The 27,055-nt window shown below is 49.2% G+C and overlaps 1 protein-coding gene and 1 long non-coding RNA gene across 2 annotated transcripts in view; one reads left to right on the top strand and one right to left on the bottom strand.

The window, feature by feature from the left end:
* KCNQ3 (potassium voltage-gated channel subfamily Q member 3) overlaps nucleotides 1-27,055 on the top strand; it is a 318,119-nt gene that overhangs the window by 143,619 nt on the left and 147,445 nt on the right. The window lies entirely within an intron of this gene.
* Nucleotides 25,371-26,716, bottom strand: LOC109496232. The gene is made up of 2 exons (XR_002152207.3): nucleotides 26,138-26,716; nucleotides 25,371-25,773 (listed from the first exon to the last, which is right to left on the bottom strand). It is a non-coding gene; the product is annotated as an uncharacterized LOC109496232 (long non-coding RNA).

Raw genomic sequence — 27,055 nt, 5'->3', positions numbered from 1 at the left:
CAGCGTATTTCCCTCCTGACATTTTCCTGTGGAGTTTGACGTCCTCATCAGCACTTTATGTTACTTTGAAATCACCAGATTTTGATTAAAATGTGGAATATAAAGTTTTATTTAAGAGACGGAGCAAACATTTTTTAAAGGTCTCTTAGTTACAGGGAAGGCACAAGGCAGGAATGAGGGAGGGAGACAGACATCTGGACAGAACCGCCAGCCTGCAGAGAGGGGAGGGTTCGGTCCTCCCTCACGCAGCATCAGGGTCCCGTTGCCCCCGCTGTCCACTCCCAGGCAGCGCGACTATGACGCCAGGCTGGTGCCAACCACCCCCCCACCCCAGGGCAGGAGGCTGGGTGGGCTGAAAGGGCAGGTGGCAGGGCGTGGGGGTAAAAGACAGCCTGTGTCTCATGTCACTTCCCCTTCTGGGCGTTTGCTTTGGTCCTGTAGATTCATTCTCCCGGCCTTCTGAAATCAACCCCTTCCCTCCCTGGTGCAGGTGAGCATGAGAAGTCAAACCCCATTTGTCCTGCAGAAGCTTCCAGAGCAAGCATCCCGCTCTCCCCACCCCCCCACCAGTCTGCCTCTTGGTGCGGTTAGGGTGTCCTCATGGGACACAGCCTGGAGATTAAGGACCCGGGCCCGGAGTCCCACAGACAGACCTACCCCCCGCCCCCAGCATTTGTGAGGCAGGGCTGCGGTAGAAATGAGGCCCTCCAGACCGTGGGCTTCCTGCTTCCCTCCCCGCTCCCCCGCCTCACCGTCAGGGGCTTTGTGTGCGTGCATGTCTGTGGACCCCCAGCTCACAAGTCCACACTCCACCACTGCCTGTCCCCTCCATTTAGCATTCCCTCCAACAGCCCCCCCCCCACCTCCTCATCTCTGCACGGGCCTGGGCTGCCCCGGAGCCAAGAGGAGGCTCACCCAGCCCTTGAAATGTGGGCAGAGGATTTGCACAGTCCTGGGTGCACAGCCGTGAAACAAAAGGGACGATGTGGACTCCAAACTGGCAAACGCCCTTGGTCTGGGAGAACCTTCTCCTTGCAGGGGCAGGGGACACAGCAGGAGGAGGACCCTAGGGGGGCCACTAAGGTTAGAGCCAGGGCAGGTCTGGGTTCAAGCCCCGCTGCTCCCTATCATGCAGTTTAGAGCGAGCTACTGAATCTCTCTGAACCTCAGCGTTCTCCTCTATCACGGGGAGCTGTTATTATCAGCATGTAACTTCATAGAGACCACGGGGACCCACAGAAACAAGGTCTGGAAGGTCTTAGGGCACCTGGCACGCAGAAAGCCCCCGTATTAGCTCTTGCTATTTTCTCAGTTTCCTTCAGTTGGTGTGTTTCTTGTCCATAAAGACAAGGACCAGATTGGCCGAATTCACCACTGTTCGCCCAGCACCTGCCTCGTGGCTGTGCACACAGTCCGACTCAATAGTAATTTGCTGACTTTCTGGGTTCTGGGTAGGGCAGTGAATAAGCCAGTAAAACAATCAAGTCCCCTTTGTCTGGTGCTTCCATGTTAGTGAGGGAGTTGGAGAAACAAATGAGCACCAAATATGGAATATGACCGGAGGGTATAGGTAAAACCTTGGGTAAAACCTAAGCAGGGAAAGGGGCCCGGGAGGTGTTATTTTAGAAGAGACAGTCCGGGAAGGCTCTTTGATGCGGTGAATGAATGAATGAGTGAATGAATGAACAAATGAAGGAATGTTAACTGTCTAAGGGCAGGGACCGGGTCTTTTCTCTGCCGTGTCATTTGGCTCTTTCTTGCCTTACGTCTGACACACGGTGCATGCTCCAAAGGGTTGTGCTAACGGTGGATACAGGTCTGTTGGTATAAACTTTGACCAGGGATGGGGGTCTACACCGCTCTGCAAGTGGCCTGGGAACCCTGCCTGTGTCCCCAGGCGTAGGAACCCCATGGTTCCACACACTGTGGAACCACACACTGTGGGGCAGCCATCTCCCTGCTGAGCAAGCTTTCGGATGTTATTTTATATGCTGCGCCAACTTCTTCCCCCACAGCACTTCCTCCTTCAGCCGTGAGCCCTTGGCATCATCCCACCCCATCCAGTCTGAATACCCCCCAGAGATGAGAGGCTCACGATCCTAGGGAAGGTCACCCTCATGCTGACGTGACATTTCTGTCCCCGTGCTTCCATTCAGGGTCTGTGGGCCTGCTGCGGACTGAACGTTTGCGGCCCCCATCAGATTCCTTTGTTGAACCCTAACCCCCAATATGATGGCCTGTGGAGGTTGGGCCTTTGGGAGGTGATGATGCCATGGGATTCGTGCCCTTATGAGGAAAAGAACACCGGAAAGTGACCCTCTCCTGGCCATGTGAGGACAGAGCAAGAAGACGGTCCCTTGCCAACTAGAAAGCGGCTCTCAGCAAGAACCAAATCTACCTTGATCTTGGACTCCCAGCCTCCAGAACCGTGTGAAAGAAATGTTTGTTGTTTAAGCCACAGTCTTAACGGTGGTAGTTTTGTTATAGCAACTGGTACTAAGACCAGTTTCCTCCCATGGGGTCCAACCATGGTCGTCCATCTCGCATGGGACGTGTGATAGAAAGGTTGCGTTTCCCTGAGTCCTCTCTCCTCCAAACTAAATAGTCCCAGTTCCATATTTGGCTACCTTTTCTGGCCTTATAATCCCATTTTCCTTGATTGGGACCATGGTGTGAGCAGGTGCAGGGACTGAATGTCTGTTATGTCCAACTGTATTAGTCTCCTACAGCTGCCGTAACAAAGTACCACACACTGTGGGGCTTCAACATTAAACATTTATTTTCTTACCATTCCGGAGGCTAGAAATCCAATATCAAGGTTCCAGCAGGATTGGTTCCTTCTCTTCTTGGTTTATAGGTGGTCATTTCCTAGCTGTGTCTCCAGCTGGCTTCTCTCTGTATGTGTCTGTGCCCTAATTTCCTCTTCTTATAAGGTCATTAGTCATATTGGATTAGGTTCTACCCATATGACTTCATTTTAATTTAATTACCTCTGTAAAGACCCTGTATCCAAATAAGGTCACAATCTGAGATACCGGGGTTAGGACGTCAACATATGAATTTGAAGGGGGACACAGTTCATCCCGTATCAGCCCACCATCTCCCTTCTCAGATGGGGAGACTGAGTCCCTGAGTAGAGAAAGGTCTTGGCCAAGGGCCCAAGTCTGTGTTGGAGCCTAGAAGGGATCCAGTCCCCTCACTCCCAGCACACTGTTTATCCGTTCCATCCGTGTGACTGACGTTTTCTGAAACCCTCACAATTAGCTACTCCCTCCCTTCATTACTGTCAGAGTGCCCATCTCCCCACCCCCCCATCCCTCCAGGGGCCTCAGGAAAAGGCAGGAGAAAGCCAGTCTGTCCCTGCGGGGGCGTTGATTCTGCCCACTCCCAGCTCCTACTGAGCCATGGTGTGGGGCAATCCTAGAAACAGCGGGATGAAGGCCAGGGAACACGCTGGCCTGATTTTTTTTTTTTTTTAAGAAAAAAAAAATTAACTAGGACAGTGAATACAAACATTATTCCCAATTTGTGCAGGCTGGGAAGCTTCGAACTTTGCTTCACAAAACAATGAAATAACGGTAGAGCTGAATCCCAGGAAAGTGGCGGGTTATGGCAGCCAAAGCTGGGTTCTGGAAGCATGGGTGCCGTCACCTGCCAGCTTAGAGACCCTCAGAAGGTCACTGACTGGCTCAGTTTTCTCATCCAATAAAATGGAGCTGATAACTCATCCTCCTTTTTCTGCCAGCGTGATGATTTGAGGTAATCTGTGTGTAAAGAAGTTGACATGACATGTGGTACCGAGCAGGTGCTCAGAAAATGGCCCCTTAATAAATAAAAAGAAATTCATGTTACACTGCGTTCACTTCCCTTTTCCTCCAGAATAGCCTCTCCTTAGAGAAGCAGTTAATGAGGTAAGGAAAGGGAAGTGAGGGTTGGAGACTGTCTACCTGCCTCCCTTCGTTCATTCGTGCGTTTGTTCACGTAATTCGAGTATCACGTATCTGCTGATTTCAAGACACTGTGTTTAGAGATTAGGGGTACAGAGATAAGTAAATAAAGTCCCTCCTCTCAAGAACTGTATGGATTGGCCGAGGAGAGTCAATGCAGCGGAAGGCATTATCATGAAGTGAGGTGTGTGCCTACCATGCAGAGGGAAGGCTAACCGGACTGGCCATGCATTTGGGGCCATACCAAGACATCAGGGAGGGCTTCCTGGGGTTGTTGACCTTCGAACATGGCATTGAAAGGTGTGTAAGGTATTTCAGGTGGAAATGTCAAGGAGAGTGTGTTGCAGACTGCGGGAGTAGCACCAAGAGCCTAGATAGATACGGACGCGGGAAGCAGGACGACTAGTTCAGAGAAAGCACGAGCACAGTGTACTTGCCAGACTGTCTACGGTGATGCAGAAGCGGATGTGGGAGAGGGTGATGGAGAGCGTGTCCGGAATCAGATCGTGGGAGCCTCAGGGGCTGAGATCAGGAGTTTGGCTTCCTTGAGTAAGTGATGCGAGCATATTAAGTGTCAGGGAGGAAAGGACACAGTCGGATGTGTTTTAAATAGACTACTTCGGGGGCGCCTGGGTGGCTCCGTCGGATAAGCTTCCGACTTCGGCTCAGGTCGTGATCTTGCAGTTCGTGGGTTCGAGCCCCCTCTGTGCCGACAGCTCGGAGCCTGGAGCCTGCTTCCGGTTCTGTGTCTCCCTCTCTCTCTGCCCCTCCCCTGCTCGCACTCTGTCTCTGTCTCTCTCAAAAATAAATAAAACGTTAAAAAATTAAAAAAGAATAGACGACTTCGGCAGGGTGGTAGTCGAGTTGCAGGTGGGCGGGGCTGAGAGCCATGCTTATCTCCGCGGCTCAGCTGAGCATGTGATAGGAGTCAAGTCACCTAGTGCAGGGACATGGCGAAAAGGGGGAAAGACGGGAAACATGGAGGTGGAAGCAGTCGACGTAGAGACTTTACTGGAGGTGAGAGATGAGGGAGAGTTTGAAGAACGAACCCAAGTTTTGACTCAGATGGAAAACTCAGTGACACTGCCATTTCCTAAAAAGGGGGGCTAGGAGCAGGTTTGGTGGGGGTAAACAATAAAGTTTGGGATGTATCAGGTTTTGGGGGGTCTATGAGACCCCTAAGATTCCACAGAATGGAGAATCCAGGAGAAAAAAAAAAAGGTGAGTCAGGTCTGGTGAGTTCAGGCGTGCACATGACCAGATTTGGTGCCCGTGGAATATCTAGGTGGAGGAGTCTGGTAGGTGGTTGGATGCATGAGTGTGGAGCTCGGCAGAGTGATCAAAGCTAATGAGAGGGATTGGGAGTCATCAATATAAGGAGGTGAAGGCATGGGAGAGAAGGAAGATGTTCAGGATCGTGAAGGCTGAGAAGAGCACTCAGGAAACCCAGCTCCTTATAGTTCGTGGAGAATAAGAGAATCCTGGTCTTGGGTGATGATGTCCCTAGGCATCCATTCTGTGAGTGCGAGATGTTGCGAGGCCTGGGTCAGGTGGTACATATGGGGTACCGTGGTTACAGGCAGCCAGTTAGTCAAGTGCGGGACCCTTGCAGCATTTGCACCTTCGAAAGATGCCCCGCCTCCTGGGGCGGAGCCTGGCTCAAGCCAGTGTCAGGCCCTATCAGGCTGGGGTCATAGCAGATAGGTCAGTGACAAGGGGAGTAAGTAAATCCTTGGGGTAGGAGCCCCACAATTTAGGATCAGGAACATCACCACTAATGAGATGGCCCAAAGCTCATCTCAGACCCAAGGAAATAGGCAGCCAACAGACTCTCCGGTCTGATGGGCTGGGGACTCGGGTACTCAGTGTCCTGACTGGAATTGGATGGTGAGTTGGGGAGGACTGAGCCCACCGGGGAAACCAAGCACAGCTCCAGCCGAGTGGGCCTAGCTAAGGCGAGGTGCACACAGTTCATCTGGGCCTTGGTGTCCCCATCAGAAGGTGAGGAGATTGGCCCAGGCCCATCCCAGGGACCCCTTGCAACTCCAATTCTCAACAGACGGTGTTCTCTTTCCCTCAGGAAGTTGTGAGCATCGAGGGCAGGGGCGGTCTTGGGTACTTTCGTAACTCTATTGTTGATCCAAGCTTGAGTCCCGGCTTCAACTCTTGAAGCTGTGTGACTTTGGACAAATAACTCTGTTATGGGGACAGTAGTGCTTACCATTGGTCATTGTGAGGATTAAATGAGAAGTATCTGGATGTGCCCATAGCAGGATGTTTTTGGCGGACCGGAGGTCAGCTATCTTCTTCTCTAGAGGGCCAGCTAGTAAGTAAATACTTGAGGCTTTGGGGGCCACCAACAATTTCTGTCACAATTCCTCAACTCTGCCTTTGTAGCCCGAAAGGAGCCACAGACAATCCGTAGACGAATGGGCATGGCTGTCTTCCGAGAACATATGTATTATTTGCAAAACACGTGGCAGGCTGGATTTGCAGGATTTGACTCGTGGGCTGCAGTTTACTGACCCCTGACTTAGATGCCTCAGCCTCGTGCCACCTCTCCTGAGGCCATGGGATCACTTCCCCACACTCCTCCCGCCTTTCTGTGAACAAACGCAGGACTTGGTTTGGGGGGAAGAAGGCAGAAGGGGGCTGAAGAGTCAACCCACGTGTGAGGCTCAGTACCGGGCAGAGTCTGGTACAAATGGAAAATGCCTTCCTCGCTTCCTAGGGGAAGAAGAAGCCCCACCGAAGGCGTGCCCAGGAGAGAGAGACCGGGAACACTGTGTGTCCTGCAAACATAAGCACTGCTCCGAAACGATGGGCCCAGGGTGCTCGACTCCGCACCAGCCTAATAAACCCGCAAGTGGCACGCTCTGTGCTTTTCCTCGGACCGCACGGAGAAATGTAATTATTTTGGGAAGCTCCGTGCCCCGCGATGGGTCATCACCAACTGTGTCCAAAGGCCTTCACGCCTGTGTTTAACTGGTTGTGTGGAAGCTTGGAAGCCTGCACAGCTCAGAGCTGGCCTCGGAGGGGTGAAGAAGAAGTCACCTGCCCCAAGATTCCCATGCACATGGATCTGAGCTGAACCAGTGAAGGCAGAAACCATTTACCTGCTGTCTGAAGGCTTGGCCTGGCTGGGACTCGTGCTTTGGCATCTTCGAGTATTCATTGGGGTCACCCCATCTTCGAGATTTAAATGAAATGTAGGCCCGACCTACCTCTATTCCACATATGCAGGTATGTTGGGAACCCCCAATGAGCTATTCTTCTTCACTCTCCCAACATCCCTGCCACATGGTGGTGGGGGACAGGGTTTCCTTCTCCATCTCAGTCTTGCCTTCTCCCCTCTGAGCTAACAGAGACGTCTGACTCAGCCCCTTGCTTTGACTTCTCTCCAGATTTCTCTCTGGAAGCATGTGTCTGTAGAGTTGACTTTGCTGAGAGCTCAGGATGTCAGCAGAGACAGGAGAAGCAAATTAAGCACCAAACAGCAAATAAAACTGTACATTAAAGATTTCTGCTCCTCAGTTAATGTGTCCCCAAGAATTGCCTGTTTGCCAGAATGTCTTTGTTAGCCCCACCCTCCCCAGGCCCATGGTGTGATTCTGACTTTCCATCCATCGTCCCTGTCTTCTGTCACTCCCCTCTGGGCTCTCTCACTCCCACCAAACCATGCCCTGAGGCCACATCCAGGCCATTTTCCAGAATATCTGCTTTAAAAAACCCTCTCTGTGTTGGTCCTCCACCCACCATGTGGGTGCAATAATAGTGCCCATCCCCCAGGGCTGAGGGTGGGGGGGAGGTGCGGGGGACCACAAGCACAGGTGAGGACTGGGCCAGTCAGAGGGCTACCTGCCCAGGACTCCTTTCATGAGGCTAGATTCTTTCTCCGTAAGGACCAGATTGTAAAGAACAAGGAGGATTTTACCTGGCACACTGGTGGGGATGGGATTCTTAGTGAAAGGAACAGCCTGGGCCAAACCACAGAGGTATGGTAGTGAATGATGTTTCTAGAAATGGAACACAGAAGAGTTTGGCTCAGGTGTAAATGACATGGGGAAGCCACAAAATAATGCGACTGGGAAACCAGGGACAATTGTGAAGGCCTTGCTGAGACTGTGAGTCGTGCTGAGAAGTTTGCATTTTATCCTGTAGGAATCCGAGTCCAGCCCGGAAGTGACACAGTCAGATTTTCTGCTTAGATGCATCCTTCTGTGTGTACATAAAGGGGGAGCAAATGAAGGCAGGGAGACCCACAATGGCGGTACCACGGCCAACCAAGATGGCGGTACCACGGCCAACCAAGATGGTGGTGCCAGATCTGGGTTTTTGCTGGGCAAGATGGTGGTCACGGACAGCGTTTTAGCAGAGCACAATGATGGTGCCTAGGCAGATTTTCACAGGATGAAATGGAGGGCTCTACCCTGTCTTAGTAGTAGTAGTAGGGTGATAAGAACCTGGTGGGACCTGGGAGATGGGGGACAGTTTGTATGCATCAAGCATCGTGAGTTTCTGTGGCTGACTGACCCCTGACTGTCTCTACAACTGTACAAAATGGGACAACTTTATGTCGCAAGCCAGCCAACTACTCAGTAACTATGACCTAGTTTGGTGGTTCTCACCCCCCAGCTGCATGTTTTAATCACCTAAGAGCTTTAGAAATGCAAAGACCAGGTCCCACCTTAGACCACTTGAATCTGACGTCCCTTGTAGGTAGGTCTCGAGCACATGTGCTTTTTTATTATCTTTCACAGGCCACCTAGGTAATTCTAATATGCAGCCATGGTTGAGAACCACTTACGAGTGGAAATGTGGGTAAGAGGAAGTTCTCACGTTTGCAAGTGGATAGAGTGGCTTCAGCAGGTGTGGATGGAGGTGCTGATCAGTCGCAAATGTTTTGAAGCTTCACCGGGCATGAACATTCATTTGTTTTCTCATCTGCTGTGAATAACAGCAGCTCCTGGATTCATTAAGGCTTCCCTCTTCCACTTGGTGCTGAATATAATTTCAGGAGCCCTGGCTCAGAGCGAGTGGTGCTGTCGGGATGTATTTATTAGATTTCCTTCTGAGAGATCAAGCTCTGGCTTCTCCTCTGAGTCGAGCGTGAGTTGCTTCTTGCCCTCAGAATTAGGTGGGTTGAGAAGGTCAGAGAGATTTACCAGGATCATGAACAATTTGGGTACATTTCAGGCTGGAAGGGGGCTCAGGCTGGTGTTCAGTGGTGGGCTGGATGTCCTGGGTGACACTGTGACCTTGGGCACGTCGCATAGTCTCCCCGAGCCTCCGTCGCTTTGTCTCTAAAAAGGGCAGGAGGGGCGCCTGGGTGGCACAGTCGGTTAAGCGTCCGACTTCAGCCAGGTCACGATCTCGCGGTCCGGGAGTTCGAGCCCCGCGTCAGGCTCTGGGCTGATGGCTCAGAGCCTGGAGCTTGTTTCCGATTCTGTGTCTCCCTCTCTCTCTGCCCCTCCCCCGTTCATGCTCTGTCTCTCTCTGTCCCAAAAATAAATAAACGTTGAAAAAAAAATTTAATAAAAAGGGCAGGTAATGCCATTGCCACTAGACAAGGCCAGCATTCCAATGAGACTGTGACATGGTACTCTTTACATATGTTTGTCTCAGGTGCTTTTTACATCAGCCCCGTGCACATGGGTGCTATCATCCCCATTTTAACAGACGAATAAACCGAGGTCTGAGAGTCCAGTAACTTGTCCAAAGTCACGTTATCTGATAAATGATAATACCAAGAATATGACCTTGGCCTTCAGACTTCGGAGCCCATAGTGTTAATCCCCAGATAAAATGCTATGTGCTGTGGCACCTGGCAACTGTATAAACCCAACCATATATTAATTTTTTTAAGGGTCGTACTTTCAAGATTGACAGCTTTACTGTTTGTTAGGAGTAAAATCTTGTGGATTCGTTAGACATCGTGGTGGGCATCTATTCATGTTTTATTTCGTTCCTTCATTCAACACGTAGTTCAGGAAGGGAACTAAGTTTGTCCAAGGCTGGTCAGCACAGGTGCCGTGGGAATGAGGGGGCGGTCGTTTCTGAGGACCTGAGAAGGTAGGAAGGAGGTTGGCCTGAGTAAGCTCTTCATTTTGCTAAAAGTCTTCCATTGCAGAGTCCTGAACAGGCCCCGGTGTGCCCGTCTATGCAGTGATAAATCCACACTGACAGGCCAGACCATTAGAGCAACAGAAAGCCCGTTACATCATGCCGCGCCAGTGATCCAGGCGGTATAGATGAGCTTGCGAGCAAGCAGGAGCCCAGAGGGTCGTGTGGCTGCCATCCATCACCCCCAGGCAGTGCCGCTGCTTCGTGGCGGGTGCCCGGTGGCTCTTCAGTTCACGGACCCTGCGGCCTGGAGTCAGACCCACCACGGGCCCAGTCTGGCTCCGATCAGTGAGGAGTCTGCCTCTGATCTCTGTTCTGATCTCAGGCATGTTCTTAAGGCGCCTGTGTTGATTTATTCTTTTAAGTCACTCAACCAAAAAGTACTGAGCCTGCGGGGTGCTGGGAGGGACGATGAGTGAGACTGAGGCCCCTGTCCTCACAGAGGCCACGATTCAGGATGAAAAGGAGCCCGCCAGCAGACAGGCATCACTGTGCCGGCCGTGGCCTCATAGTTAGAGCTACGTTAAGGAGGACATCTCCCTGGTCGACTTGAGCGTCTCCTTAGTGGGGGGACCCAATCCTGTGACCTCACATTTTTAGTTTCCCAGGATTCTGGAGAAAAATATCTAGCAGACCCAGGCAGGCCCAGGGTCCAATTCCCATCACATCAGCTGTGGGATCTTGAACTTGAAAAACCTCCTCAATCTCTCGAGCCTCAGTTTCCCCAAAAGTCTGCAGTCTGTGCAATCGGATGTGTCTGGGCCTCTGTAGTATTTCCTAACACTGGGACACATGAAGACATATCATCATCCTTTTAGCACGCCTTTCGCTCCCCCCAGCATGCCCTATCATTATTCTCCCTGGTTCTGGATTGCCTTGGTTTACCCCACTGCTTTGCATCTCAGGGGCATTTGGGGATCATAATATTGTTACAGCTCAGCCTTTCTGAAACCTTCCTCCCTTGCCTTTAATATTTATCTCTTTTTTGCATCTCCAGCCCCTTGGCAGCTTCCTGTGCTCACACCTTAATATTTCTCTGGCCAGTCCAAAGCGCTTCTTCAAGGTCATAGGATCTAAGTATCCTTAAAGGCAAGGACCCAGGATTCCTTGCGGCAATGGATTCAGGCCCAGCTGACGCTTCTGTGGCACCCAGCAGTATCTCACATAGTACAGGCACTCAGAAAATAAGTTTCGTGACTGCCTGCATCACGCCCGTTCCCTCATTTTGCCGTTTCGAAATGGTTGTTGACAGATTCAGAGAGGGTGGACAGCTTACCCTAGGGCACACAGCTGAGTCTTCGGCAGAACTTGAGCTCAGGCTGTTTGATGCCACATGTACAGGACTGAGCATTTCCCCTGGGCTGGGGGAATTTCCCACCAGTCCTTCTCCAGGATCACACATCGTGCCTCACAATGGCCCACATGGAAGGACCTTCTGCTGTCCTCACTTTGCAAATGAGGAGTCTGAACCTTAGGGAGCTCAGGAGCTTGTCCCCAAATCACAGAGCTCAGGAGCTGGCAGAGCTGGGGTTCAAACCAGGTCTGACTTCAGAGACTTTATTCTTCACTACTGTTTCTCCTCTGAGTGCTATTGTTTGATTACATATTAGTTGGTTGGGGGGGGGGGGGGGGAGGGGTGGTCAGCCCCGGTGACCTGGAGGGACCGGACGGGGGCGAGGGGCGGGCATGATGGTGGGGCCCAGGGGCAGCGTCTGGTGGGCCTCCATCACCGTCTGGAAGCATCGGGCCTTGCACCTCTCCTTCCTAATACCCAGCTCTGCGAGGTGGTGAGTAGTTGGTGGCAGTCAGAGTGATTCCGAAGAAGAGACAGAAAGTGTTCGAGGTGGACAAGGTGGGTGGAGCATTTAAATATGAGCTTTAAATACATAGATAAGCAAATACATAAATAAATAAATAGATAAATAAATAAATAAATAGATAGATAGATAGATAGATAGATAGATAGATAGATAGGAGCTTTCAGGACCAGGATGGTGCTGAGGGTGTTTATGCCACAGCAAACCACTGAAATCATGGGAGTTTGGATAAAAGGGGCCCATTTAATGACTGCGATTTATCTGGGGACAGATGGGGTCTTTTATAAAAGGACCACATTCGGGAAAAGAATATAAGCAGAGACACAAACAGCAACTCATATGTTCAAAGCCTGAAGCAGATTTCCTGTCCCAGGGTCATTGTTAGTAAAAAATGTTTCTATGAAAGTTTCCAAAATTATAGATGCCTCAAAAATATTCACTGAGCTACATTCGGGCTATTTTAAGGCAGTCCCTTAAAATAAGGCAGTCCCACTGCCTCTAAAAGATTGAAACACATTCAGAAGCATGAATCATAGACCAATAACTTGTGATACAAGAGAGAGACTACTGATAGTTTATAATTCAATTTCGGCCTGAAATGAAGTTTAATAATACATAGAGCGGCCTCGTTTTCCTCTTATTAAAGTGAAGGATATGGCTTCAGGGAGAAATTAGCTAATCGAATAGAAATATTTCAGCTATAAGAAAAATAAAGGACACAGATTGCCCTCCTAAAAGGAAAAACAGGAACTGCGCAATCTTGAGAAGTAAATTATCTTTCAACTTGAAGAAAGTACTCACAGACGAAGGCCTGTATGACAACTGAAGAGACCCCAAAGAAGAATAAGCCAGGGAAAAAACCCCAACATTTTTTAAAGGTAGACAAGGGAAAGTCAAACCTTGTGAGTGCGAGCTTTGACCTTATCCTACCCCTGGAGTCATAGCTCCGCTCTCTCAGTCTTGTGTCACCTAGACGTGACCTGCACCTTACCACCCTCTTCCCTGTGTCCCCCTTGCCCTTCTCCCTGCCTTCCCATGTTCCACCTAGACTCTTGCAGTGGCTTCCTCATTGTGTCCAGTTTTCTCCTCACTGTGTCCAGTGTCTCCTTCACATTGCCAGCTAAGTGATCTTACTAAAATGCCAGGGACGCTTGGGTGGCTCAGTCTGTTAAGCGTCCGACTTCAGCTCAGGTCATGATCTCACAGTTTGTGGGTTCGAGCCCTGAATTGGGAATCTCTCTCTCTCTCCCTCCCTCTCTCTCTCTCTGTCTCTCTCTTCTGTGTGTGTCCTTCCTTAGCTTGTGCTCTCTCTCTCTCTCTTTCTCAAAATAAATACACTTGAAAATATGTATATATAGGAAAAGTTTTTTTTTAATAAAATAAAATACTTAACCATGTCTCTGATTTTCTGAAAATTATTCTGCAGTTGGGTCTCGTCACTTGCAGGATCAAGTCTAAACTCATGATTTCAGTCCTATTTACCTTCATGGTCTGCTTTCCTTCTCTCTATTGTGTTCCCTGAGGAACTCTGTCCTCCGTCTAATCAGTTTCTTGCAAATGTCGGAACACATTCTGCTCTTTCGTGCCTTCCGGTTGCCTCTCTATCTTCTCCGTCTGCTGTGAATGTCATTACCTTACTTGTTCATCTGATATGATCCTGCTTCTCTTGGACACTTCTCTCAAACATCATACTCTCTGTTAGGTGTTATTTTGGTGTTTGGATTAGAGGAAACACTGAATTTTGCTAACTGCTTGGGACAGTATTTCCTGGGCTGTTCTTGATCTCTTTGGTTTCTGACGCTGCTATCCCATAAACCAAACTTCACATTACCGGGGCCTCTTTTCATGTAATTTGCTCTGTTGCCTTCACATCATAATTCTGGCAACGTACTGTTTGGATTGTTAAAGATACTTAATAACTATCATTTTCTTTTAAGACAAGGCCCTTGCCTTTACTCCTGTTTTTCAAAAAATCCTGGCATATTCTCCCATGTTACTTTGGAATCATTTAGTTTAACCGTGTGTCTGTCCTCGACCAAAATCTTTGGGGTTTGGGAGGAATTATATTAAGCCTAATGAATTGGGAAATAATCAAAATCTTTACAGTAACATCTTTTCTTCCAGAAACACTTTTTTTTTTTCTGTATGTCTTCCTAGAGATCTGAACATTTGGTGTTAGGATTTTCTTTCCCTCATTATGTGGTTGCTGGAGTTATTATTGTTGGTTATGCTAATTTAAATGGAATTACTTTTTTAATTTTATTGTTTCTGTTTATGTGTAGGAAATGTATTGTTTGGGGCACGTGCATTTATTTTTATACCCAGCCACTTTGCACTCTTGTCTCTTGTTAGTTACGGTGCTTGGTTTGGCTGCTATTTTTTGTTTGTTTTGTTTTCAGTTGGTTTGCTGGGGAGTACTCCTTCAGAGGTGGATTTTAGAGCCAACTCAGCTGGTTCCCTGGTGACTATGGTGTGATCTGGAGCAAATTAACCTCACGGTTTTTCAGTTTCCTTATCTGCTCATTGAGTCTACAATAGCACCTACCTCCTAGGGTTATTGTCGAGATTCACTTAGGAACTTTACCTAAAGTGTTTACCAATGTCAAGTCCTCATGAGGACTCCATAAACATTACCTCTTTCTATTTCTGGAGATAGACAGTCATGTTACTCAAAACAATGGTATATTGCTCTCCCTTTTTGCAAAATCCAGAACTCTTAGTTTTGATTTCTAATTCCTCTGATTTTTCCTTCTTAAATGAGACTATAAAATTACTTTGATGATAATACGGGTCCTTGTCTGGTCCATGATACTAGTTGGATCCCATGTCATAGCTCACAGTCAAAATATTTTCTCATGTGAACAAAACATTCTTCTGTTTTTAGTTTACAAGATTTTTTTCCCCCAAGGAGGGATAATAAAGTGGATCACTTGTTCTGTTGCTGTGAATAATTAAGTGACTTGCTGATTTTAAACCCTGTAGCATTTCTGCCATAAACCCTATTTGATGGTTGCAGGTTATCCCTTTCAGTTGCTCTTCTGCAATGCATACACTAACATTTTGGAGGACTTTTGCACCCAGCTCCTTAATGTAGATATTTTCTCCCTTCTGTCAGGTTCTCTCCTTGTAAGACTCTATTCTTGTTTCACAGAGACCAGGTTCTCCCGAATCCTACTGCAAAAGCTTTTCCTGCTTTTTGAAAATGTTCTTCGGGCTCCCGGAGCACATCTCCGTCAGAGGTATCTTCTGGCTTTGAGACTTCAAGATAATGTTTTCCTCCACTCATATCACACTGCTCTGTTCGTAGATTCCGTGTTTCTCGTATTTTTCCCTTTTGTCATCTATAGATAAGGGGTTTCTTTCCAGCCCAGAGCTTGGCAGCAGGAAGACTTATGGGAACCACCTGTGGCCTCACTCACTGCCACGTTAGGGACGGTCACAGCCTTTTGCCAGGTATACATCGAGGAGATCGGTGGGCACCGTGCCTCCTGGCCCAGTCCCAGGGGCTTCCAGGCATTTGGTCTGTGCAGATGTGATGGACTGTGATGGGGTCTTCTGTTTTCCGGCAGTCAGTCCGGTTTTCCATCAGTCCACGGCACATGGAGGACCACTGCCCAAGCTCTTCCTGTCTCCAATCCCAGTGGATGTTTCTCCTGCAGTGAGCCCATCCCCCCAGGACACAGCGTGTGCCCTGATGTTCTCTGCCTTGGCTTTTCCCTGGAGATTGAAAAGACTGAAGGAAGGAAGTGACTGAACACAGTGTCGGCTGATTCATAAAGCAGTGCTCACAAGCAGAAAGAGGTCTGCTGACTTTTCTAGTGAGTACAGAGCCTGGTTCTCCGTCAGTAGAGAGAGGAGGGCAAATGCGTCCTGTATGAGTTCCCTATGGCCGCCATAACGAAGTACCACAAACTGGGTGGCTTAAAACAGCAGAAGTTTATTCTCTCACAGTTTGGGAGGCCAAAGGCCTGAAAGCAAAGGGTCTACCGGGCCACCTCTGAAGGCACAAAGGAAGACCGCTTCCTGGCTTCTCTCAGCTTCACTGAGCTGCCGGCCATGGTGGTGGCCTTCTTCCTTCCGGTCTCCACCTCCGTCTCACCTGGACTTCTTCCCTATGTCTGTCTGTGTGTCTTCTCCTCTTCTTACAACGACATTAGTCATTGGATTTAGGACCCACTCTACTCCTGTATGACCTTGTCTTAACTAATTACATCTGCAGGTTCTCAGGTTCTAGAAGGACATATGTTTTGAGGGGACACTATTCAACCCACTGTACAGCAGCACCTCTCAGCCTGGCTGGGCCTCTCTCTTCCAGAAGACAAAGTCTTCAGAGGTCACTGAGTCTTTCTGAGTCTAGCTCCTCTGACTTAAATTAATAACAGTTAACAATTACTTAGTATTTCCATGGGCCAGGCACTTTACATGTGTGAATGCATCAAACAGAGTTGATGAAAATTCTTTCCAAATGCTGACATTAATTGACGTATCACTTTTGGGTTTTGGTATAGTTCTGAGTTAGGAAAGTTTGCCTTTTTCCTGAGTCATTGGTATTTTCATGAGGAGTAGGAAGAGTGTGGGCAAGGCTTCCTGGACAGATACCATCTTAACCTTTCTGTCTCTTAAAGGCTAAGGTTACTTTTATTTCTTTTATTTTTTTGCTTATTTTTAAAATCAGTAACCAAAGGGCAGTCCTATTTCTCAATTTCCAGATTCTTTGGTCACCTCTTACTTTTGATCTCACATAGTACCTGTGTAATGGATGTGCAGTGGCCTATATAGAGCACATAGCACATAGCTTCTGGGGTCAGAAGCCTCATCACTGGGTCTTGCCTTTGGATGGGTTTACCGGACTCATTCTCCATGCGCCCCACCCCCACCCCCCACCGCCTGAGTCACCTCAAGCCCCAGTGCAAAAATTGGGAAAGTTCCAACTTCCTAATCAGGATGTTTAGCTGTTTGCCTGTGATGCCCAGCACCCCCCTTGAGAGCCCTCCTCCTCTACCTTCATGCAGGTTGGGGGGGGGGGGAGGGTTGTTGAGGGACATGACCAAGCTTGCATCAGTCAGTCACGGGAGCAAACACCCAACCCGGGCAGTGGGGCTCATCTCCTGGCACCCCATCACTCCTGCTCCTCAATGCTCCTCCTTTTCCCCAGGCCCTCACCATGGGGACCACAGTGGAATGCTATGCTCCCATCCCAGCAGTCCCCACAGAGAATGGAGAGAAAGGAGCCTTAAGAGGCACGAGCAACAGATCCTGCTCCGAGAGGGGTAGCCAGCACTGGAAGTGGACCCTGGGGGGTGTTAGGGTAAGGGGACCCGGGCCCGAGGGCTCACAGCAATACAGACGGACAAGGAGCTAGTAAGTGAGAAAGGGCAATCGCTAGGCAGCAGGAAAGCACTAGAAGGAATCCCGGGTGAGGACGTGAAGTCTGCAGGCCCATCCTGGCAAAGCAGCAGCAGCCCAGGGATCTGAGCAGCGTTTATTTCCAATCTTCTCCTCTGCATCTGCCCCCCAGACAGAGGGGACGTGCACATGTATTACCGCGGTTTTTAAATTGCTTTGAACTTAGCATTCTGGGGTCAGCACATTTATTCTAGTAACTCATTTATGTGAGGGGATCTGGCTTTCCTGGTAAAGGTTGTGATACAGACTTCCTGTTCTTAGGCTGTCATTGGATTTAAGTGGGAAAGAAAGTTGGTTTAAAAATATAAATAATAGTGCAGCTAGTCTCCCTGGATAAGACAAAGACGGCGATAGGGTGTCTGACCAACGGACGTTTGGGAAGGCCTGGGAGGGATCTAGGGCCCTTCAAAGTTCAGTATTTCACCGCTCAGTGTTCTCCGTGAGACAGCCGGGATTCAAACTCCCAGAGAGGGACCTATTCAAAGGACTTGGTGATCAAAACGATGTAGATTTGTCTTGCCTTCTTTTTATTTTTTATTTTTTTAATGTTTATTTAATTTTGAGAGCGAGAGAGAGAGAGAGAGAGAGAGAGGCAGAGTGTGAGCAGGGGAGAGGCGAAGAGAGCGGGAGACACAGAATCCAAAGCAGGCTCCAGGCGCTGAGCTGCCAGCAGAGAGCCCCACGCAGGGCTCGAACTCAGGAACGCGAGATCATGACCCCAGCCGAAGTCCGACCCTTAAGTGGCTGAGCCACCCAGGCGCCCCTGCCCTGCCTTCTTAGACCGTTCTTCTGTTCACTTTTTTTGTTTGCAGAATCCTTATTATAGAGGTACAAGTTCATTCCTTTATCTAGAATATGGTGAGAGTCGGATTTCTTGCGTATGGTCCTTGCTACTCAATGTGAGTGATTTTTTTTGGCAACAGTGCTGGCGCTGGCTTCATTTTCTGAGGCACGCCTGTCCATGCGGGCCCGTGTTCAGGGGTGCCAGTCCTGCCGGAGCACTGAATGGGTCATTCGCACACACATCTCTTCCAATGCTCATGGTGCTCCATGTGGTAGCTGTGCACCTGCAGATCGGCCCCTAAATCAAATAGCAAGAATCAATATCAGAAAACGCAGAACAGTGCCTGGCATATAGTAGGTGCTTAATAAATATTCATGGACTGGATAAGCAGCAGGAGGTGATAATACTTAACGATCAGATAGACCTGGACCTTGGTTCCGCAACTTCCTAGCGGTGGGATCTTGAGCTATTTACTCACCCTGTCTGAGCCTCAGTTTCTCTTCTCTGTAAAGTGGGGGTGACAGCATTCTTATGGCATGGGGGTATTGTGAGACTTCCATGACTTCCACGAGCAAGCGAACCATGTCAGTCACTGGGCCTACCCCACTGCAAGCACTCCCATTGCTGATACTAATGATTATAAAAATAAATATAAGCGGTTCTGAATTACGGTGCCTGATTCCCACATCTGCCTTATGTATGGCTCTTGCATGCATCCTTAATGATTTAGCTTTGGGAACCCCATTTTTCTCCCTGCTGCTGTATTCTTTCTGGAAATGCCTTCCATCTTTGTCTGTGTCTCCAGACCCTCCAGAGCCAGGTCTCCTGTCTGGCCCTTCCCATTAGCTGACTCCTTCTCTCTGTGCTCCTGCAACCCTCCCTGTACCCTTCTCTCCGGGGGTGTTTGTCACTGTGGATGCTGAGTTGCCCTCTTTATCTGCTCTCCTCCTCGCTGGACCAGCTTGTCCAAAGGCAGGATTGCAGCTGGAGATTCTGATGAGGAAGGAGGCCATGGAGGAAGAGAGGGACCCAGGCTGGAAGTCAAGCGCACTCGCAGGGTCCAGCTCTATTTGTATTCAACCTAAAACCTGGGACTGCTTGTCTTGTGAGGCTCCTGGAGATGTCTTGCCTTTCTTTGTTCTTCAGCCTTCCTGCCTGTGGCTCCCTGCAGGCCTGACACTGACAATTCTCAGGAAGCCCCAGGAAGCCTTAGTGCTTGTTTCTAGGACAGGAAGCATGCTTGTCATCCTCAGGGGGCCAGAGGAGGAGACGGGCTCTCATGGGAGGAAACCAGCTGGCCCGGGGAGAAAAGAAGCTGGCGGATGCATTTTTGTCACCGGGGAGCATTAAGAGAACCATAAGGGAGCTTTGTGACTCCTCAAGAGTCACATAACCTTTCTGATCTTCTGTTTCCGCAGCTCCAAGACTTAAAGCTTGATTACAAGAGCAGTTTTCCAACTGCGTTCAGCATCATGCAAAGCATTCTTCAGGCTGGTTGGGCCCCCAAGTCTGGGAAGAAGGGGGAGGCCTGTGGCCAAGGCCCCTCCCTTTGTTCCCCTGCCAATCACAGAGGCCCCTCCCTCACATGTGCCACCAAGCACAGAGGCTCCGCCCTTCTTACACCCACCAATCAGAATAGCTCTGACCAAAGGGATTTACATATTGAGCCTTCCTCTGTGCTTTTCTTTTATATGATACCATTTTTTGGCTTTTAAAAGCTTAAAATGCCCCAGAACGAGATCGTTTGCATGTCTTTTTCCATGCCCAAGAATGTACGATACTAAAAATTACACTGAAGTTTGCAGAGACAAGAAGAAGGAAAAGGTGAAGTGATGGGCATTTATGGGCCTTCTTCTGTATACTCAGCACTACTGTGAATCCTTTAGTGACCGGTATCCCGGCCCAAAGCTGACTCTTCTTTTGCACTTAGCTCAAGACTAAGTTTACTGAGGCACAGATCATGCTTGAGATCACTAATTCCGTTCAATTAAACAAGTATTTATGAGCCAGTGCTATCCCCTGGGCTCTGGGGATTCTGCATTAAAAAAAAATAACATTGGCCCTGTTGTTATGGAGCTTACAGTCCTCTGAGGAGTCCTAGATCTGGGAAAAGATGTGTGTTTGTTGTTTTTTTTTTTTTTTAATTTTTTAGTTTTTATTTATTTTTTGAAAGAGAGAGAGAGAGAAAGAGAGCACGAGCAGGGGAGGGGCAAAAGAGAGAGGGAAACACAGAATCTGAAGCAGGCTCCAGGCTCTGAGCTCTAAACACAGATGCGGGGCTCGAACCCATGAACCATGAGATCGTGACCTGTGCCAAAGTCGGTCGCTGCTTAACCAACTGAGCCACCCAGGCACCCCTGGCAAAGGATGTTTTAAAGATAAGCTGATTAGGCCCAGAGCAGTGAAGTGATTTGGTCTGAGTCTCACACAGCAAGTGATATCCCTAGAACTAAGCTGTAGGTTTCCAGTGATTTCTATAAACTGCTTCACTTCTGCCTTCCCAGTTTATTACTTATTATTAGCAGGATGACTAGAAGCTGCCTCTTGAACTAGCCACAATCTCAAGCGGCTTACGTGGTCTGCAAAGGAGCCAGTCTTGCTCTTAATGGCCCCGGCGGGGGCGGAAAAAATAGGGAAATCTTCTCATTCCACTCTCACTATGGATTCTCACTGCCACGTAGTGTCGCTGTTGAACACAGGTCCTGCACAGCCCAGTCGCTGCCTCTTCACCCTCCACAGGAGCTATTACTGGCCCCAATCCTACACTTGTTTGCAAGGTGCTGCGAACTTGGGTTCCAGGACTTCACCTCTTGGATTCCATGCTTTTATGCTGAACCATTGGTTCATAAAGCATATTTTCATGGCTAGGTGGCTGGGTTGGCTTTAGCTGCGTATAATACTGGGATCAACCTTCCCCACAAATTCTGTGGTCCACGCATTAAATCAGTGTTGCTGACCAAGACTTTCCCAACCTCTGGGCCATTTTTGTGTCCCGTCTTGTTTATTTCCGTGTATAATCCCATGGACCCTTTTTGCAGTCTTCTCCCACTTCCCAGCTCAAGATATAAAGGGATGCTGTGGAGGCTCTGTCTGTCTTTGTTAAGCCAGGTAATAGTCCATGATCCTCTTTCCGCGGAGCAATTTGTGTGTGTATATAATGAGGGCTATCACTCATGACACTTTGCCCTAAATAGCAGTCTTTCTAAGGTTACCTGGTCTCTCTCTCTACAAAGAGGTTGCTCTCTTTTGTATTAACTTACAATTCGCACAACCTCTTCCTAGCTTGTCTGGTCCCTATAGTAATTTCTCTTTTTAATAAGTTCGGATGTGCATATATTGGTGTGATTTAGCTGTGTCACACCTATGCACACTCATCTGGAAATGGGTTTGAGCCTCCGGGGTGAACCACTGCCCCTCTCTGAGAGTCACCGTGTGGTCTCTGTGGCTGTGAAAGCTTAGTGGCAGGTGCTTCCTGGGTGGGGAGTGAGAGAAAAACAAAAACAAACATGCTGAGAACAACTTCCAGGAGCCAAGAAAATATTCACCTGAGGCAAGGAGAAGGAGAGGCGTTTTTCAGACGCCCACACCTGGGCGCGGTGCAGGCTAATACAAAGGATGCAGACATTGGAATTGGAAGGGTGTGTGTTCCTGTACCGTGCTTTGATTGGCGTGGCCTTGGGTGAGTCACTCAACCTTATGAGTCCCTTTCTTCCGCTGTAAAGAGTTGAGTACCTACTGTGCAGATTTAAGGAGAAACAACCCAGGGGAGGGAGCTTAGCACATTGTCTGACAATAAGTAGAACCTTGCACTGTCAGCAAGAAACAATTAGCCTGCAGTAAAGACTGTTTAGTGAAGGGATATTGTGCGGCTCGTGGGCGGGGCTGAGGCAAGGGTAGGCTAGTGAAGCACCCAGAGGCCGGCAACTGCAAAAGCCATTACCACCCCCGGTTGAAGGGCCAGGAGGAAGAATGATACTGGAGTCACTGTGGCTGTCATTTATAAAGCGGGGGCCGCCAAACAGAGAAGCTTTCGTTGGGGGCATGGGGCGATACAACTACTGCCAGAGTTTGTGCCGAAATTGGGTGGGGAGTGGGGGGGGGCTCACCTTGCTCCCCAACCTCCTGGCTCCTGTCATTGGCTTGTGTTGCTGTCCCCGCCACCCGGGAGAGGTGGTTTAGTAAACACGATGAGCAAGGAAGACCAACCCAAGAACCGGTGTTTCAAGAATATCTCAAAGGAGAATCATTAGGGAACGTATTTGTCAGGTTGTGAGGCTCCTGGGGGGGGGGGGGGGGGGTTAGGGCAGTAGTTAGTGAGTGTGGCCTGGACAGAGATTGGCCAGGAAACCAGGGAGGTCACGGGAGCAATCAGTGGTCTTATCTCTGGAACTTGGGAGTTCATCCAGAGCTGTTGCTAAATCAGTCTGTGGTCTTAGGATCTTGGAACATACAGGACTGTGTGAGCTTAAGTGGTATTGCATGCCATGATTCATTTGATCCCAACTGGTTTCTGTTTTCTCTCTCATTTCCATTAGCCAAACCCTATCAGAAGGTAGCCAGCAAGGGAGCCCAGACAAGATGGTCAGGAAAGGGAGAAATGGTCCTCGCTCCCTCCCCCACTGCTTCATTTCCCCACGGATACTAATTCTTCCTCATTTGCGTCACAGCAACGTGTCACTTTCCTCGTTTCGTTGTCACACTTTGCTCCAAGCCTTTGCAAATTATAATCATATATATTACGTAGATATAATTTAACATAATATAATATGCATAATACATAATATAATAATACGTAATAATACATAATATAATGTATTGAAAATATATTATGTTGTTGAACATTTTTATGTGCCAAACGCTTATGCAAGGTGTCTTATGTACCCAGAAGTCTTATTTTCTACATCGGCACTGCCCAACGGAACTTTCTGGAGAAGTTTTATAATCCGTATTGGCAAATATGGTAGCCATTTGGCACATGTGACTACTGAGCATTGTTACTACCACTCTTATACATAATAAGGAGCTAGGTTTTATAATTTCAGTTAATTTTAGTGAATTTGTATCTAAATGGCCACCAGCAGCCAGGGTCACTGTGTGAGGCAGTGCCGTTCTAAGTTGCGTCACAAGGGCTACTTTTATCATCTGCAGTATAGACATGAGAAAACCGAGTCCTGGTGAGATTATGTAACATGCCCACGGTGACCTGGCTGGTAAATGATGGAGCCAGGACCGGGGCTCAGTTCTCAGTGGCCCCAAAACACTCAGCTCCGTGACATGACTGCCTCCTCTGCCTGGAGACCCTTCTTCTCAGCCCCTTGGCTAACTCCTACTCATCCTTTGTGATCCAGCTCCAGGGTCTCTTCATGAAGACTCTAGAGTCCTCAAGCCCAATTTTCAACACACGTCATCATCATATCCCGTAAATCTCACCCCATGTCCTTTTCAACTTGCATCGAAGTTATTTGCTTAATCATGTACATTTCTTAGCAGAGTGTGAGGTCTTTCAGGAAAAGAACTGAGTCACCGTGGGAGGCACTCGGCAGGTATGAAGAAACAGTTTTGTAAACAAGTGTTTTATCATCATTGCTGCCTTCCACACACTGAAGTGGTAATGCTAGACCCCGGGCTTGTTGGTGCTAATTTCATCCATTTCCTTCATAGGTTTAAATTCTATAGATCAACAAGATCTCTGCTGAGAGAAAAATTCAGGCCTGCCTGCCTCCCTCTTGGGTTCCTTGTGCACTCCTGTTCTTGGGCGATCAATAGCTCTGGCTAGGAGTATTTTAAGCCTGCTGTCTTTTGACTTGAGCCTTTCTTCTCCCAGCCATCACGCGTCTGCCAGCACGCCTCCCCAGCGGGGTGGCGGGTCAGCAGTGCCTGAAGATTGTGGTATAATGCAGCAGGTTCTCCTGAGCAGTGTGCAAAGGTGGCCAGCTGCCTTCTGGACAGATACATACATCTCTGGGTGTCCAGGATAGCCATGGGCCAAAGAACCACCCTGCTGAGGGGCCCTGGGGAGTGTGAATTTCCTGGTAAAACAGGGTATAGGCGTTCTGACTCACAATCTGGGACACGGCATTGTTACAAATGGATTTGAGAGCGGAAGAGGGAGGACAGCTGAATCCTAAGAAAATGACTCTGTGGCCCAGAGAACATTCTGATGGCGTCTATTCAGGACTAGTCTGTGGTCAACCCTTCCGGGTGAAGGGACTCAAAGGAAATGACCCTGTCCCCGTGTCTTCATTGTGTTGTCCACCGTGACCGTTTGTGCTTCAGCCGCTTTGCGTTGCCCTCGGAAATCAGTCCAAATTCCTTAGCGTTGTGTTCCAGCCGTGGCAATAGGTCAAGTCTCAGATGCCAGTGAGGGCCGGGTGGGTAAGATCAAGAGTGAAGCAACAGTTCGGGGGGTTTGACAAACTGGAAAGCCCATAGCTTTTCAAAGGGAGCAGCCACTGCTGCATCTGACCGTTGTCACATGGAAGAATGAAAAGCCCACGCTCTCCTTTTTCTTTCAGTAGAAGAGCGAAATCTAGATTTTGGCGTAAAATCGCTGATTTCTCACTTTGCGAGACCAAGTAAAGCACATCTCTGGGTCAGGCTTCGTCCAAGGGCTGTTATTTTGCAACCCCGTCATCTGCCCCAGTACCATTGCCCTCACTTCCCTCATGCGCTCCACTTTTCTGCCATTTTGACCATCTGGAGTTTTCTGTCCTTGTTCCTACCTCGGTACGTTTGCACGTGCTGTTCCTTCATCCCACAGATCTTTTCCTGCCCATTCATACATTAAGCCTATACTGGTCCTGCAAGGACTGGCTCAAGTGTCACCTTTTCTAGAAGATTCCCCACACACCCTGGCATTTGCTCCTTCCCCTGGGCTCTTGTAGCTCTGTTTCCACCTGGTCTATTGCATTTATTCTTCTACATGCTAATTTGTGAGCTCATCGTGGGTTTTCTCAATTTGACAGAGTGCTCTTGAGCTCCAGAACTGTACGATTTACAGAGTCAGCTTTCTGCTGAACCCCGCTCCTCCAAGTGTCCCAGTTGGAACTGATCTGCATCCCCCTCCCACCAGCATGATTCCATCCATATGTTACCATCTCACTGAATGGCAGCACCCCCACCCAGTTATGAGGCAGGAAGTTGGGGAGTCATCTTGGATGCCTTCCTTTCCCTCACCCCTGTAATCCTGTCAGTCACCAAGCAAGACCTCCTTTCGATTTCTCCATTTAGTTCCTATCCCCCTCGGTTGGCCCTTCCTGTCACTTAGTAGATGGTCAGTAAATAGCTCTTTCATGAACTGTTTAATTGCGGGCTTATTATCACGTAGGATTTCAGAGTCAATTGCACTGTGAAGGCTGCAGCCATCAGGGACGGCTCCCTGAGGAAAATGGAATGGAGTGGGACCTTGCTGGCCGGGTAGGCTGAGGGCAGGAAGGGGGCAAAAGAGTTGGACAGTCAGGGAGGGTGGAATGATGGCTGGAAGGAACAGGGGCCATTTTACAGCAAGAAGGGCGTGCTGGCCCGACTGGAGTGGAGTATCATGGGGTGGATAGACGGAGGGGGATGAGGTGGGATGGGTGAGCCACGCGGTCAGTTCCAAAGGGCCCGGAAGCCTGGAGAACACACCCGGAGTCTGTGCCCTGGAAAACGAGGAGCCTTTGCTGGTTTACGAGCAGGAGATCTGTGTCTGCGTGCCCTAAGTAGGAAGGAGCAGAGAAAAATAAAAGCAAGGGATGATGACAGGGAAGCTGACCGCATGGGCCAAGGGCTTGGGGTTCCTGGGAAACTGGGGCGGCCATAAGACACCGGGCCACTGGGCTATGTGTGAGCAAGGGCAGCACTGGAGGGAGACCCTGTACATTGGAGGGACATGGAGTATATATAGAGCAAGAGAGAGACCCAGGAAGCCCATCACCTCTCAGTCTGACTTGCTAAGCAGTGACGAATATGAGCCTTCTCTCTACCACAGTTGGAAGAAAAATGGCCAAGCTGGCCGTGTCTCACTCTGCACTGGCTGGCGTAATCCCTTGTTAGGGCAGCAAGTTCACGAGGATACTTACCACCATCGTGACGCTAGGGGACCCTTGCTAGTGCTTTCTGCAAGGTGCTTGTCCATGCAAGGTGCTTTCTGCAAGCAAAGTGCTTGTCTGTCGTCTTCTCTGGTTCCCACACGAAGCCTACCAGGTCATTGGTGGTGCCGGTCTTAACCTACTACAGATGAGGCTTCTGGGGTCCTGGAAGAGAATTAACACACCAGAGGTCAGGCGGGTGGAATCCCGTTATGTGAGTGTTACTTGAGATTCGGTTTAAAACCTAGTTCCCTGGGGGGGGGGGGGGGGGGGGTTCCTCCAAGATTCTGTTTTAGTGCATGTTGGGTGGGACTGAGGTTCCCAAGGTAGTTCTGGAAACCACAGTGCTTCCCCCCACCCTGCCTGGCTCTGATGTAACAGTCGTGGGGTCACGGGGTCATAGTGCCAAGCGCTGATGCGTCCCCGAGTTGCAGACTTCCCAGTGCCATCTCCAGCCCCTGAAAGACCTTTGGGGCATCTCTCAGCAGGGACCTGTTTTTACAAACTGTCACTTTCTGACAGCCTGTGAACACCAGGGCGCGCCTGGCTTCCGCACCCCCTCCGAGCCAAGACAGAAATAGCCCTTCCTACAGGGAACGAAAATAGAGATCGTGAAACAAATCCGTGTATTCTTATCTCTGCGCAGGGCACTCCTGTCATATGGGCAGCCGCTGCTTCGACATTCTGCCACGTGAAAAGGCAGCAAAGGGCTTTCCCTGTCAGGAAGGGAAAATGCAGAGAATGCAGTAAATGTGTCACTTTCCATGATGGAATGATGATCCATGGTCTTGTCTTTTTCTTTTTCTCTTTCCCTCCCTCCCTTCCTCCCTCCCTCCCTTCCTTCCCCTCCCTCCCTTCCTTCCCTTCCTCCCTTCCTTTCCCTTCCCTTTCCTTCCTTCCTTCCTTCCT

The sequence above is a fragment of the Felis catus genome, chromosome F2, assembly GCF_018350175.1.
Source record: "Felis catus isolate Fca126 chromosome F2, F.catus_Fca126_mat1.0, whole genome shotgun sequence".
NCBI classification, from domain to species: domain Eukaryota; kingdom Metazoa; phylum Chordata; class Mammalia; order Carnivora; family Felidae; genus Felis; species Felis catus.
Note: the sequence above shows the minus strand (reverse complement) of the source record. Positions and strands in the feature narration are given on the sequence as shown.